Source organism: Nicotiana attenuata, chromosome 2, assembly GCF_001879085.1.
Source record: "Nicotiana attenuata strain UT chromosome 2, NIATTr2, whole genome shotgun sequence".
Taxonomy (NCBI): Eukaryota; Viridiplantae; Streptophyta; class Magnoliopsida; order Solanales; family Solanaceae; genus Nicotiana; species Nicotiana attenuata.
Window position 1 is genome coordinate 27,169,518 of NC_031990.1, and position 11,678 is coordinate 27,181,195.

Here is an 11,678-nt window from a genome sequence, read left to right on the forward strand (position 1 = left end):
ACAGTGTTGTTATATCTTACATTTCCTTTAACCTCAGTAGGGCCCTGACCTTCCTCGTCACTACCCTACCGAGGTTAAGCTTGGCACTTACTGAGTACCGTTATGGTGTACTCATGCCCTTCCTGCGTATGTTTTTCATGTGCAGATCCAGGTTCTTCGACTCAGTCCTACCATCCTTGAGGCGGAGGATCCATCAGAGACTTCGAGGTATGTCTGCCGCGTCCGCAGACCGAGGAGTCCCTTCCCATTCTTGCTCATAGTATTAGGCCTTCTGTATTTACTTTTGTTTAGACACTCTGGAGTTAGAACAATGTAGTTATTCCATAGCTTGTGATTTCATGAGATTCCGGGTTTTGGGAAAATGTAGTTCATCGTAAGAGTTTGATTTGTATTATTTCTGCAGTTTGGATAGTTTATTTCTGTTATTTCTTTTTCCGCAAATTGTTAGGGTTACCTAGTCGTAGAGACTAGGTTCCGTCACGACAGTTCACGGATGGCGAACTTGGGTCGTTACAGTGTTGTTGAACTGTGTTAATATCTTTTTGTTCTTCCATAATCATATGTCAAGATCTCTTAAACTCTTGAATTATTTTTTAATTTGAAATGGTGTTTTAGTAGTAATTTATAAAATTAGATAGAGTATATCATTATTTGGACTTCATATTAATTTTTATGTCTAATTATTAAAATTTAGGTAAGCTCGAAAGTATACATCAATGAGAAACTATTATTAGACTAATAAAATAACTATCACGTGTTACAAAAAGTTTCTCCCATAAGCATACTTAAATAGATCATATATATGTTTGTCAATTTAATCAATTCTTACGAAATATGTATTGACTTATCAAAACTTTATCTATAACTCTAACGAAGTAAGATTGAGTTGATATTCTCGTGACAAAAAGAGATCAACAAAACTGATAAAATCAAACGGACAAACTGATATAGTTGATTTGATTTGGTTTTGATAAAAGTCGAATCAACCCGACTCATGTATACCCCTAGTGTAGATATGGGCAGTTTTTAGTCGAGAATTAACATTCATAACTCACATGGACAAGATGAAGAGACTTATAACATGTTCGAGCAAGCTTCTTAACCAGCTGTAGACATACAAATTTTGACCCGCCACGTCTTCAAGCTATATTAGCGGTTTCGCATATTTTATATATGTATTTGAGTTATTTGAATATTTCTAGGATTCTAATACACTATTGTTATTGTTATTTTATTTAGTATTTGAAAAATCGAAAACACAAAAAAATAAATAAATATAGTTTCAAGTCTATTTAATTTAAGGTTAATTAGTACTATACTAGTAATACTATTTTCACATATTTTTATATGATCGTGAAGAAATACCAAAAAATAGTTTCATAATATAATATTATTTATTTTAATTAATTAGAGTTAGTTATGTATTTATAGTATACATTTTATATTATTTGCAGAAAAAAATTAAGATTTTGGGTTGGAAAGGCCCAATTTCGGATAGCCCAAAATATTGAGCCCATACCCATTCGCCATTTGACCTAACCTAATTCCTACTCCCTATAAAATAATTCCTAACTCCTAAATCCAAAAAGGAAGAACGGAGAAAACCCCTTCTTCTGAAAAAAACCCCATTCCACACTTTCCTTGTGCCCGCTCCCTTCCTCTTCTCTGAATCTTTTTCTTCTTCTCTATTCTTGTTTGTTCCCCTCTTATATTCTCCCAACATTTCACACTTCTCACCAGATAAAATAAAAATAAAAATATTTTTCTTCTCAGTGCTAAGAATCTGTAGATAAATACAACTCTTTCTGAATGACACCCAGTTTTGCAAATAGAAGAATGAAGCTCTTTATTTGATCAATTAAAGGAGGTTGTTGAGCAAAAATTTTAGAGATGATCCTTCCAAAAACTCTGTCAAGGCAATCTCATCTCATATTATTATGCTATTCTATGTTGAAGCATCGCCGAACCTCTGCTATTGACTGCTAAAATTTTTGTTGAGCTTCATCCGAATTGGGATTTGCCTTCATCTGGCTCATCTCAGTTATCTCATTGTTTGATTAGGTAAGTTTTAAACCCCTTGTATTATGCTTTCATTTGAATAATTGAAACTGTTGATTCCTGATTAATTTCTGTGAATTTGTTTGGCTCCTGATTTTCTGCTATTGGAATATGTAATTAATATAATTTTGTGCAATTTGGAAAGTGATAAAACTAAAACATGATGCTTGTATGAAGTATTTTAATTCTTACTTTTAATTAGGACTCCTATTGTTGGTTATCTGCTCATTCTAGGTTTTAAAATGTATGTTTTCCAATCCGAAATTGGTTGAATCTTCATTGAATTTCTTCCGATCTGCTTAGCGCTAAGTAAGTAAACCCGGACCTTTTAAGAGTGCTATTTGTCAAAAGAACAGGTACTAGTACATTAAGAGCAAGCAATGTAATAGGAACGAATTTTTTTTGTTTAGCCTGCAAATCAGAAGCCATAATGGACATCAGATATTCAGTTCCTCGGTGCAACTCAAAACTCCAACAAAGGAAATACTCTTTGCAATAGAAAAGGAAAGAGCTGGATAGTATAAATTATAAATGATTAAACAAATTCTATATTGTAGAAGTCTTTTTTCTTTTCCTCTCTTTTCAAAAACTGAAACTCATAAGGCCACCTTTCATAAGAAAGGAGAAAGAGAAAGAAATCAATACATCTGCCTCATCTCCTACTCTCATTCTCATCACTTTTACAAGTAAAAGAAGAAGATATTAGTGCAAATATATGCTTTGCTCCACATTCATGCTTTAACAAGATTTAAGCCAGAGATATCGTGATGACCGCATAGAAAAAATTAGTCAAGATACTACATCTGTATTTCTCCTTTTCTTTCCCTTTGCATTTCGCATGCCCATTTTCTAGAGACGAACATCGTAGTTTGCTTTAGGCGCGCATTCAATTATCGTGATTATGTACATGTTCGCGTGGCATAATTGCGATTCCCAAAATTAAGACCGAAGTATGCGTTCGCGCAACTTTGGACAAATAATCTTCGAAATAATAAAATATTATTAATTGTGTACACGTTTGCGTGACACGGGTACAATTAAAAAAAAATATTCGTAAAAGATGTTTTAGGCGCGACTTAATCTATCATCGTGATATTGTACACGTTCGCGTAACATAATTTTGATTTTCAAAATAAATCAATGTCACGACCCAATTTCCAAACCCGGTCGTGATGGCGCCTCTTGTGAAGACAAGGCCAGCCAACTAACCCAAATCGTCTCCTTAATATTTATTAAACATAAACGAATAGGTGAATATAGCTTAACGACAATAATAACCAGTATGTACAACCCAACACAACCCGACCGGGGTGTCACAAGTCACGAGCATCTAAAGAAACCTTAACACAACTATAGGCCAATAAATATATACAAGTAAAGTTTCTGGAAAATAAAAGACAACATCCGGTGCCGCGAACGCTGGCGGTCACCTTGCTCAGCTACAATAATAATACCTTCAATCCGCTAATAACCCGCTACCGGGTGAACGATACCTGCAACTACATGCGAGGTGCAGGGAGTAAAGTGAGTACTTCCAACTCAGTGAGTAATAGAAGTAAATAATAACTGAGCAGCAAGAAATCACGTAAAGCAACCAACGGGCTGTACAGAAGCCGGGTACAATTTCCGAGAAAAACAATGAAATCAGAGTATTCTTTAGAAATGTTTCGGCTCAGTTCAAATCTCTTTCGAAAATGGTCCTTTTAATAATTACGAAACTGTTCAAAATAGTTAATGCTGATTAACACAGAAAATCGCCCCTCGGGCACAAATATCACAGCATAGCAGGTAATAATACAAATAAGTATGCAGGATGAACACATAAAAGTTCGCCCCTCGGGCACGAATTTCGTTACTAGTCAGTCATTGTTACCTGACCGGTCATCCATTGTTACCTGACCCAATGCGTGTTTCAGTGCCATTGTTACCACTGGTCAGCCATTGTTACCTGACTGGTCAGCCATTGTTACCTGACCAAAACACGAATGACAGTGTCATTGTTACCACTGTCCAATTCTAAATGGGTACCCGCGCTCACTGTGGGTGTGTAGACTCCGGAGGGGCTCCTACAGCCCAAGCGCTATATCAACATAAGGCCTGAAAGCCTGTACATATCAACATGAGGCCTGAAAGCCTCCTCACAATACACTCGAGGCCAGAAAGCCTCCTCACATCACTCAGCATATCCTCACATATGGCCCTCGGCCTCAATCAGTCCAAAAATAATCATAAGCCCCTCGGGCATCAGTAAAGAAACAATAATGCTCAGCTCAAACAGTAGTTCAAATATCAGTTAAAACTCGAGGTTGAGTGAAAATATAGCTGAGTTCATGAAACAGTGTAATGACAATGGACTGAGTTCAAATAATATTTCAAATAGTGAGGAAACAGTGATGATAGCTCATAGGGAGTTCAAACAGTCGGCAATAAGCCCCAAATATGGCAATAAGCCCAAGTCCTAGTGAAAAACAACAAGTCATAGCGAAATACGCGGTAAAATCAACAACCGGGACGGACCAAGTCACAATCCCCAACGGTGCTCTACCCCACGCTCTCTATCTAGCGTGCAAGTCACCTCAATATAGCACTATGGGTGCAAATCCGGGGTTTCAAACCCTCAGGGTATCATTTACAATCATTACTCACCTCGAACCGGAAAAATCTCTAGCTCGCGCGCCTTTGCCCTCAAATCGGCCTCCACGCGCGTCGAATCTATCCAACATCAGAGCGAATACATCACAATATGCCAAGGGAACAATACCCAATCGAAAACAATCAAAATATAGCAAAAATCTCGAAACTAGCAAAACCCGAGCCCTGGGCCCACTTCTCAAAAAATTATAAAATTCACATCAATGGATTCCTCATCTCGCCACGAGTCTATACATATCAAAATTATCCAATTTCGATACCATTTGGTCCTTCAAATCATCATTTTATATTTTGAAAGATTTCACCAATTTTTCTCCCCAAATTCCATCCCAAATCATGAAATAAATGATGAATTCAACGATAGATTCATGTACTTTAGCCAAATGTGAGCTAGAATCACTTACCCCGATGAGTTTCTTGAAAAACCTTCGAAAAATCACCAAAATCCGAGCTCTCTAGGTCAAAATATCAAAAAAAAAAAACCCAAAACCTCGTATTTATAGAGTAGCCCCAGATTTTCACCTCCGCGGCCGCGCAAAACAAGTGCGGTCCGCGCTAAGACGAACGCGGCCGCGCCAACTTTGACTGCAGTGACAGGCTTTAGTATTTTTGCCATAACTTTCGCTACAGATCTCCAAATTACAATATCTTTACCTTTATAGAAACTAGACATGAAGGGCTACAACTTTCGTTTTTGAACCAACTCAAAATTCCTTGTAGATCAAAAGATATGAGCTTCTGAAGTAGGACCAGCGACCTGCAGATCTTCATGACCGCGACCGCGGTCACTTTTACGCGCCCTGCACAAGGCCAGCGCACCCCGCGCTAATAGGACCGCGCCCCGCGCGAAAATGACTGCCCCATCCTTTTTCTAAGTTCCGGGATGTCCGCACTCGCTCAAAACTCACCCGAAACACACCCGAGGCCCCCGGGACCTCAACCAAAAGCACCAACGCATCCTAAAACATTATTCAACCTCGTTCCAATCATCAAAGCACCTCAAACAACATCAAATTACCCAAAACTCATCGAATTCAAGCCTAATTTTCTAAAAACTTCCGAAATACACTTTCGATCAAAAACCCGACCAAACCACGTCCGAATGACCTCAAATTTGGCACACATATCCCAAATCACCTAACGAAGCTACAACAACTCTCGGAATTCCATTCCGACTCTCGGATCAAAATCTCACCTATCAACCGGAATTCGCCAAAATACTAGCTTCGCCAATTCAAGCCTAATTCTACACCGGACCTCCATAATAAATTCCGATCACACTCCTAAGTCATAAATCACCCCCCCCCCCCCCTGAAGCTAACCGAATCATCGGGATTCAAATTCGAGCCCTCTAACACAATAGTCAACATCCGGTTGACTTTTCCAACTTAAGCCTTCCTTAAAGAGACTAAGTGTCTCATTTCTTATCAAAACCAATCCAAATCAACTCTAACACACCACATACCGATAACGAAACATGAAAAAGCATAAAATGGGGGAAACGGAGCGGTAACTCATGAGACGACAGGTCGGGTCGTCACAATCAAGGTACATGTTTGCGCGACTTTAGCCAAACATTCTTAATATTAATAAAGCGTGATTAATTGTGGACACGTACGCGCTACATGATTCTTGACACGTCAAACGAAATGAGTACACGTACGCATGACTCGTTTCAGGTTAATGTCTTAAATTAGAGCGACAGGATGAAAAGAGCACATAGGTTCTAAAGTACATAATTAAATAATTTAATAAGCCAAGTATGATTAAAGTGACCATGCTAAAACTACAGATCTCGGGAATGGCTAACACTTCTCTCGGGTTAACAGAATTTCTTACCCGGATTTTTGTGTTTCGCGGACTGTAAAACAAAGTCACACTTCCTCGATTCGGAATTTTAAACCGGTGAATTGGGACACCACAGATTATCCTAAGCAGCGACTCTGAATTTGAATAAATAATCTCGTTTCGATTATGTCACTTTAGTTGGAAAAACTCCCTTATTCCCTTTCGGGTAAAAAGGAGGTGTGACAGCTCTAGCGACTCTGCTTGGGAAAAGAACCCAGAATCTCTGGTTCATGGTTCCGAATTCGAGCTTGTTAATATGATCTATACTTGGCTTTATTGTTTGTTGATATTACTGTATTTGTGGACCTAATGTGCTAATTGCCGCTTATTTACCGTTTTGATATTATTTAAACTATATTAAACTGTCTTCTTACGCCTCCCTTCTGAGTCTTCTAAAAATATGGTGCACACGTACGCGTGACCTACTTTTCTGTTAGAATTCATAACAAATAGAATGAGGCTTGGGTCAGCAACAAGGCCGGGTAGACTTTCGTGCTCCCGGTACGTTGCCCCCACCTCGACTCGAGCTGTCCGCTTGGGTAAACCATATCTAGAACACACCCCCAGGGTCTCAAGCCTAGAATAACATAGCCTCATGCCATATCCCTAGAAGGAACGTTTGTTTGCATCACGTGCATTTGACTTAGGGGACTCAACACAGGGGTTGGGTCCGTCTAGACAGGTGTACCGGAAATGAAAGACCATCCTGATGCATCTTACGTGTTATTTGTACACTTATTTGCTTCGGCTTATATGTTGATCAGCTAAAGAAAGAAAAACAACAGAAAAACGAAGAGTGAGGTAGGATAGATAATTCACTCGGTTCTAAAAATTTTGATATTTGAAAATACCTCGAAACTCTGCCAACTTTTTTTAAAAAAAAAAAAGAAAGGAAAATGTATTTCAAAAAATGAAAGTGAGTCAATATCATATTTTTCCAATTATGTCAAAACTGACCAAACTACGCGGGTCTGATTCTCGCCGGATGTGAGATACGTAGGCAAACCTCATCAGTTCCGGCCCCAATTTTCAAAAATCCAAAACTATTTTTCTTTAATTCATTCTTTAGAAGCTTTTCCTTAGAAAATTTCAAACAAAAAACAATTAATTAAAACCAGAAATATTTTCTTTCTTTTTAGAAGTTTTTCATTCAAAAAGAAAATCAAATAAAAATCCAAATTTTTTTATTCTTTAGAAGTATTTCTCCGAAAAATAAAAATATTTTTTTTCTTTCTTCCTTCCCTAGAAGTCTTTCTCCAAAAAGAAAAAAAAGTCAAAATTCAAAAAAAAAAAAAATTCTTTCTTCTTTAGAAGTCTTTCTTTTCAATTTTTTTTTTAAAAAAAATTAACAAACAAATCTAAATCCAAAAATATTTTGTTTCTTCTTTTTAAGTCTTTCTTTTGAAAAAAGTCCAAAATCCAAAAAAAGAGTTAGTTTATTTACTTTATTCCTAATCTTCCCGAACTACACAAAGATCTGATTCATGCGGCGTCATGATACGTAGGCAACCCACATCAGGTTCGATCGAATGGTTTAAAAAAAAAGAAACAAAAAAAGAAGACAGAAAAGAAAAAAAAGAAAAAAAAAAGAAGAAGAGTGACCATTCTAACATGTTGTTTGTTTTGAATTGTGAAGAAAGTTTGAGGTGGTCGGTTTGTGGTAAGCTGGCAACACATCCATAATTCACAAGATCCAAGGGAAAAATGCCAACGACAACTATCGAAGCTGTTACTAGTGCTCAAGAGTCTCAGGGCCAGAGGGTTCAGCAAAAGTCTACTGTGGTTGAGGAAAATAGGGTACTAAAGCAGCAAATGACTGAAATGTGTCAAGCATGGGCCAATGGCCAATGACCACCCTTATCTATTCCTGGTTTCCCAGAGTTCACACCCATCTCGACTACTACCACTCAGGTCTCATTGTCTGATCAATCCTATCCACCTGGGTTCAGTCTTTATCCCAACTGTGCGGCTATAGTTGGAACTTCTGTTGAGCGCTTCGAAAGTGTGCCATTGACAACCAATCAGATAACCACTACTATTATGCCTGTCTTTACCGTCCCACAGCCGACGGTGGTGCAGAGGAAAACTCATGAGTCACTGTTTGCTACCCAGCAAGAACAGTCCCACTCTCCTGAGTACCACTCGTACCTATTTGATCTTCTTGCAAAGATTGAGAAGCCTGCCCGAAAGATGGCACAGGAAGAAATGACCCAAAGAGTGAAAAGCTTAGAACAACAGTTGAAAAACATGCTGTCACGACCCTAAGCCCAGACCCGGTCGTGATGGCGCCTCTCGTGAAGACAAGGCCAGCCGACACATTCCCAATTCGAAGTTAAACAGCTAAACAGCAATACAACAGGCTAAAACATGATTTAATAATGCTAAACAGCGGATAATATCATAATAAGGCGGAAGTACAACCCAAACGCAGCCCAAACCGGGGTGTCACTAGTCATGAGTATCTACTAAGTCTAAATACAACTGACAAAGTCTGGAATGTACTAAGTACATACTAATAAAATAAGGAGGGAGAAAAGCAGTGCTGCGAACGCCGACAGCTACCTTGCTAAACTCCGATAACTCTGCCTCCAATCAGCCAAAACCCGCTACCGGGTGTAGAATACCTAAATCTGCACACATGGTGCAGGGAGTAAAGTGAGTACTCCAACTTAGTGAGTAATAATCATAAATAAAGACTGAGTGATAAGAAATCACGAAAAGTGCATCAACATGCTGTATAGAAGTGGTACAAAACCAGTAAGAAAGCAATGAAGCTGTAAAATCCCTTAAAACATCTTAGCTCAGTTTAGAACTCTTTGAAAAAGACTTTTTCAACAGTTACGCAAATGAATGCTGAACAACTAGTGCAGATAAACACAGAATTCCGCCCCTCGAGCACAAATACACAATTAAGGTTCGCCCCTCGGGCACAATATCAACAACTCAGCCCCTGGGGCAATATCTCAGAACGGTACTAGCCCCTCGGGCAATCACATAGAACAAAACCAGCCCATCGGGCTATATCTCACATCACACTGGGTACCCGTGCTCACTGGGGGTGTGCAGACTCCTGGAGGGGCCCCTTACGGCCCAAGCGCAATAACAAGCCATCTCGTGGCATCATAAACAGGCTCTCTACCTCATATCAATATCAAGCCACCTCGTGGCGTACATATCTCAGGCCCTCGCCCTCAAATCACTATCAGTGTATCACCGCTGCGGCGTGCAGCCCGACCCAAAAGTTATCCTCACAACACAGGCCCTCGGCCTTACTCTGTCAAAAATCACATAAGCCTCTTGGGCAACAGTAAAACAATATTTCTCAGCCCAAAACATCATTTAAATATCATTTGAGTATTAAAACAGAGTAGACATGGCTGAGTTTGAAAACTATGGAAATAACATGACTGAGTTCAAGTATAGAGTCAAAACAGTAAGGAAACATCAACAACAATCCCCGAAAGGTTCAAACAATTGGCATGGAGCCCAAATATGGCATGCGGCCCAAATAATGATGATAACAAATAGATTACAGTCAAATACGCGGTAAAATCATCAATAGGGACGGACCAAGTCACAGTCCCCAAAAGTGCACGACCCCACGCTCGCCATCAAGCATGTGCGTCACCTCAATATAGCACTACGATGTGCAATCCGGGGTTTCAAACCCTCAGAACATCATTTACATTCATTACTCACCTCGAACCGGCTAAATCTCTAGCTCGCACGCCTTTGCCCCTCGAATCAGCCTCCACGCGCGTCGAATCTATCCAAAATCATAACGAGGACGTCAAAATATGCCAAGGGAACAAAGCCCAAGCGAAAACAATCAACAACGGGCACTACTCCCGAAATTAGCAAAACCCGAGCCCCGGGCTCACTTCTCGAAACTCAGAAACTTTCACATCGATAGAATCCTCATCCTCATACGAGTTCATACATATTAAGAACATCAAATTCCGGCCACAAATGACCTTTCAAATCCCAAATCAAAAGTCCAAAATTCCAAGCCCTAGTTCTTCCATTTTAGCTTAAGTTTCCATGATTTTCTAGGTGGAATTCACAATAGAATCGAGTTTTAGGTCCGAAATTCTTACCTCCAAACTCTTCCCCTTGATTCCCTCTTTAATCTCCTTCAAAAAGCACCCAAAATGACCAACTATGGAGGGAATGAGCCCCAAAATCGCGGACGAAACGAATTAAAACATTCTGCCCAGGCCTAACCGCATCTGCAGTCAAAATACCCGCTTTTGCGGTACCGCTTTTGCGGTTAACACTCCGCTTCTACGGAAATCGCTAAAGCCGGCCACTGCCGCATCTGCGATCCTTCGTCCACATTTGCGGTTCCGCAGATGCGGCCACCACAACCGCATTTGCGGTTTCTGACAATTCCCTCCATAACCGCTTCTGCGGCTTCTCCCTCGCACATGCGGTGCCCAAACCGCAGGTGCGAAAATATCAAAAGCAGCAACTTTAGTAGCCGCAACACAATCCAATTTTTCTCCGTTAACCACCTGAAATCACCCCGAGGCCCCCGGGACCTCAACCAAAAGCACCAACACATCCTAAACCTTATTCAAACTTGTTCCAATCCTCAAAACACCTCAAACAACATCAAATCACCCGAAACACATCGAATCACTTCCCAGTTTTACCTCTTTCCAAATTGCACAAAATTACATTAATTACATATTCCAATAGCAGAAAATCAGGAGCCAAACAAATTCACAGAAATTAATCAGGAATCAACAGTTTCAGTTATTCAAATGAAAGAATAATACAAGGGGTTTAAAACATACCTAATCAAACAATGAGATAACTGAGATGAGCCAGATGAAGGCAAATCCCAATTCAGATGAAGCTCAATAGAAATTTTAGCAATCAACAGCAGAGGTTCGGCGATGCTTCAACATAGAATAGCTTAATAATATGAGATGAGATTGCCTTGACAGAGTTTTTGGAAGGATCATCTCTAAAAAAAATTTCTCAACAACCGCCTTTAATTGATCAAATGAAGAGCTTCATTCTTCTATTTGCAGAACTGGGTGTCATTCAGAAAGAGCTGTATTTATCTACAGATTCTTAGCACTGAGAAGAAAAATGTTTTTATTTTTATTTTA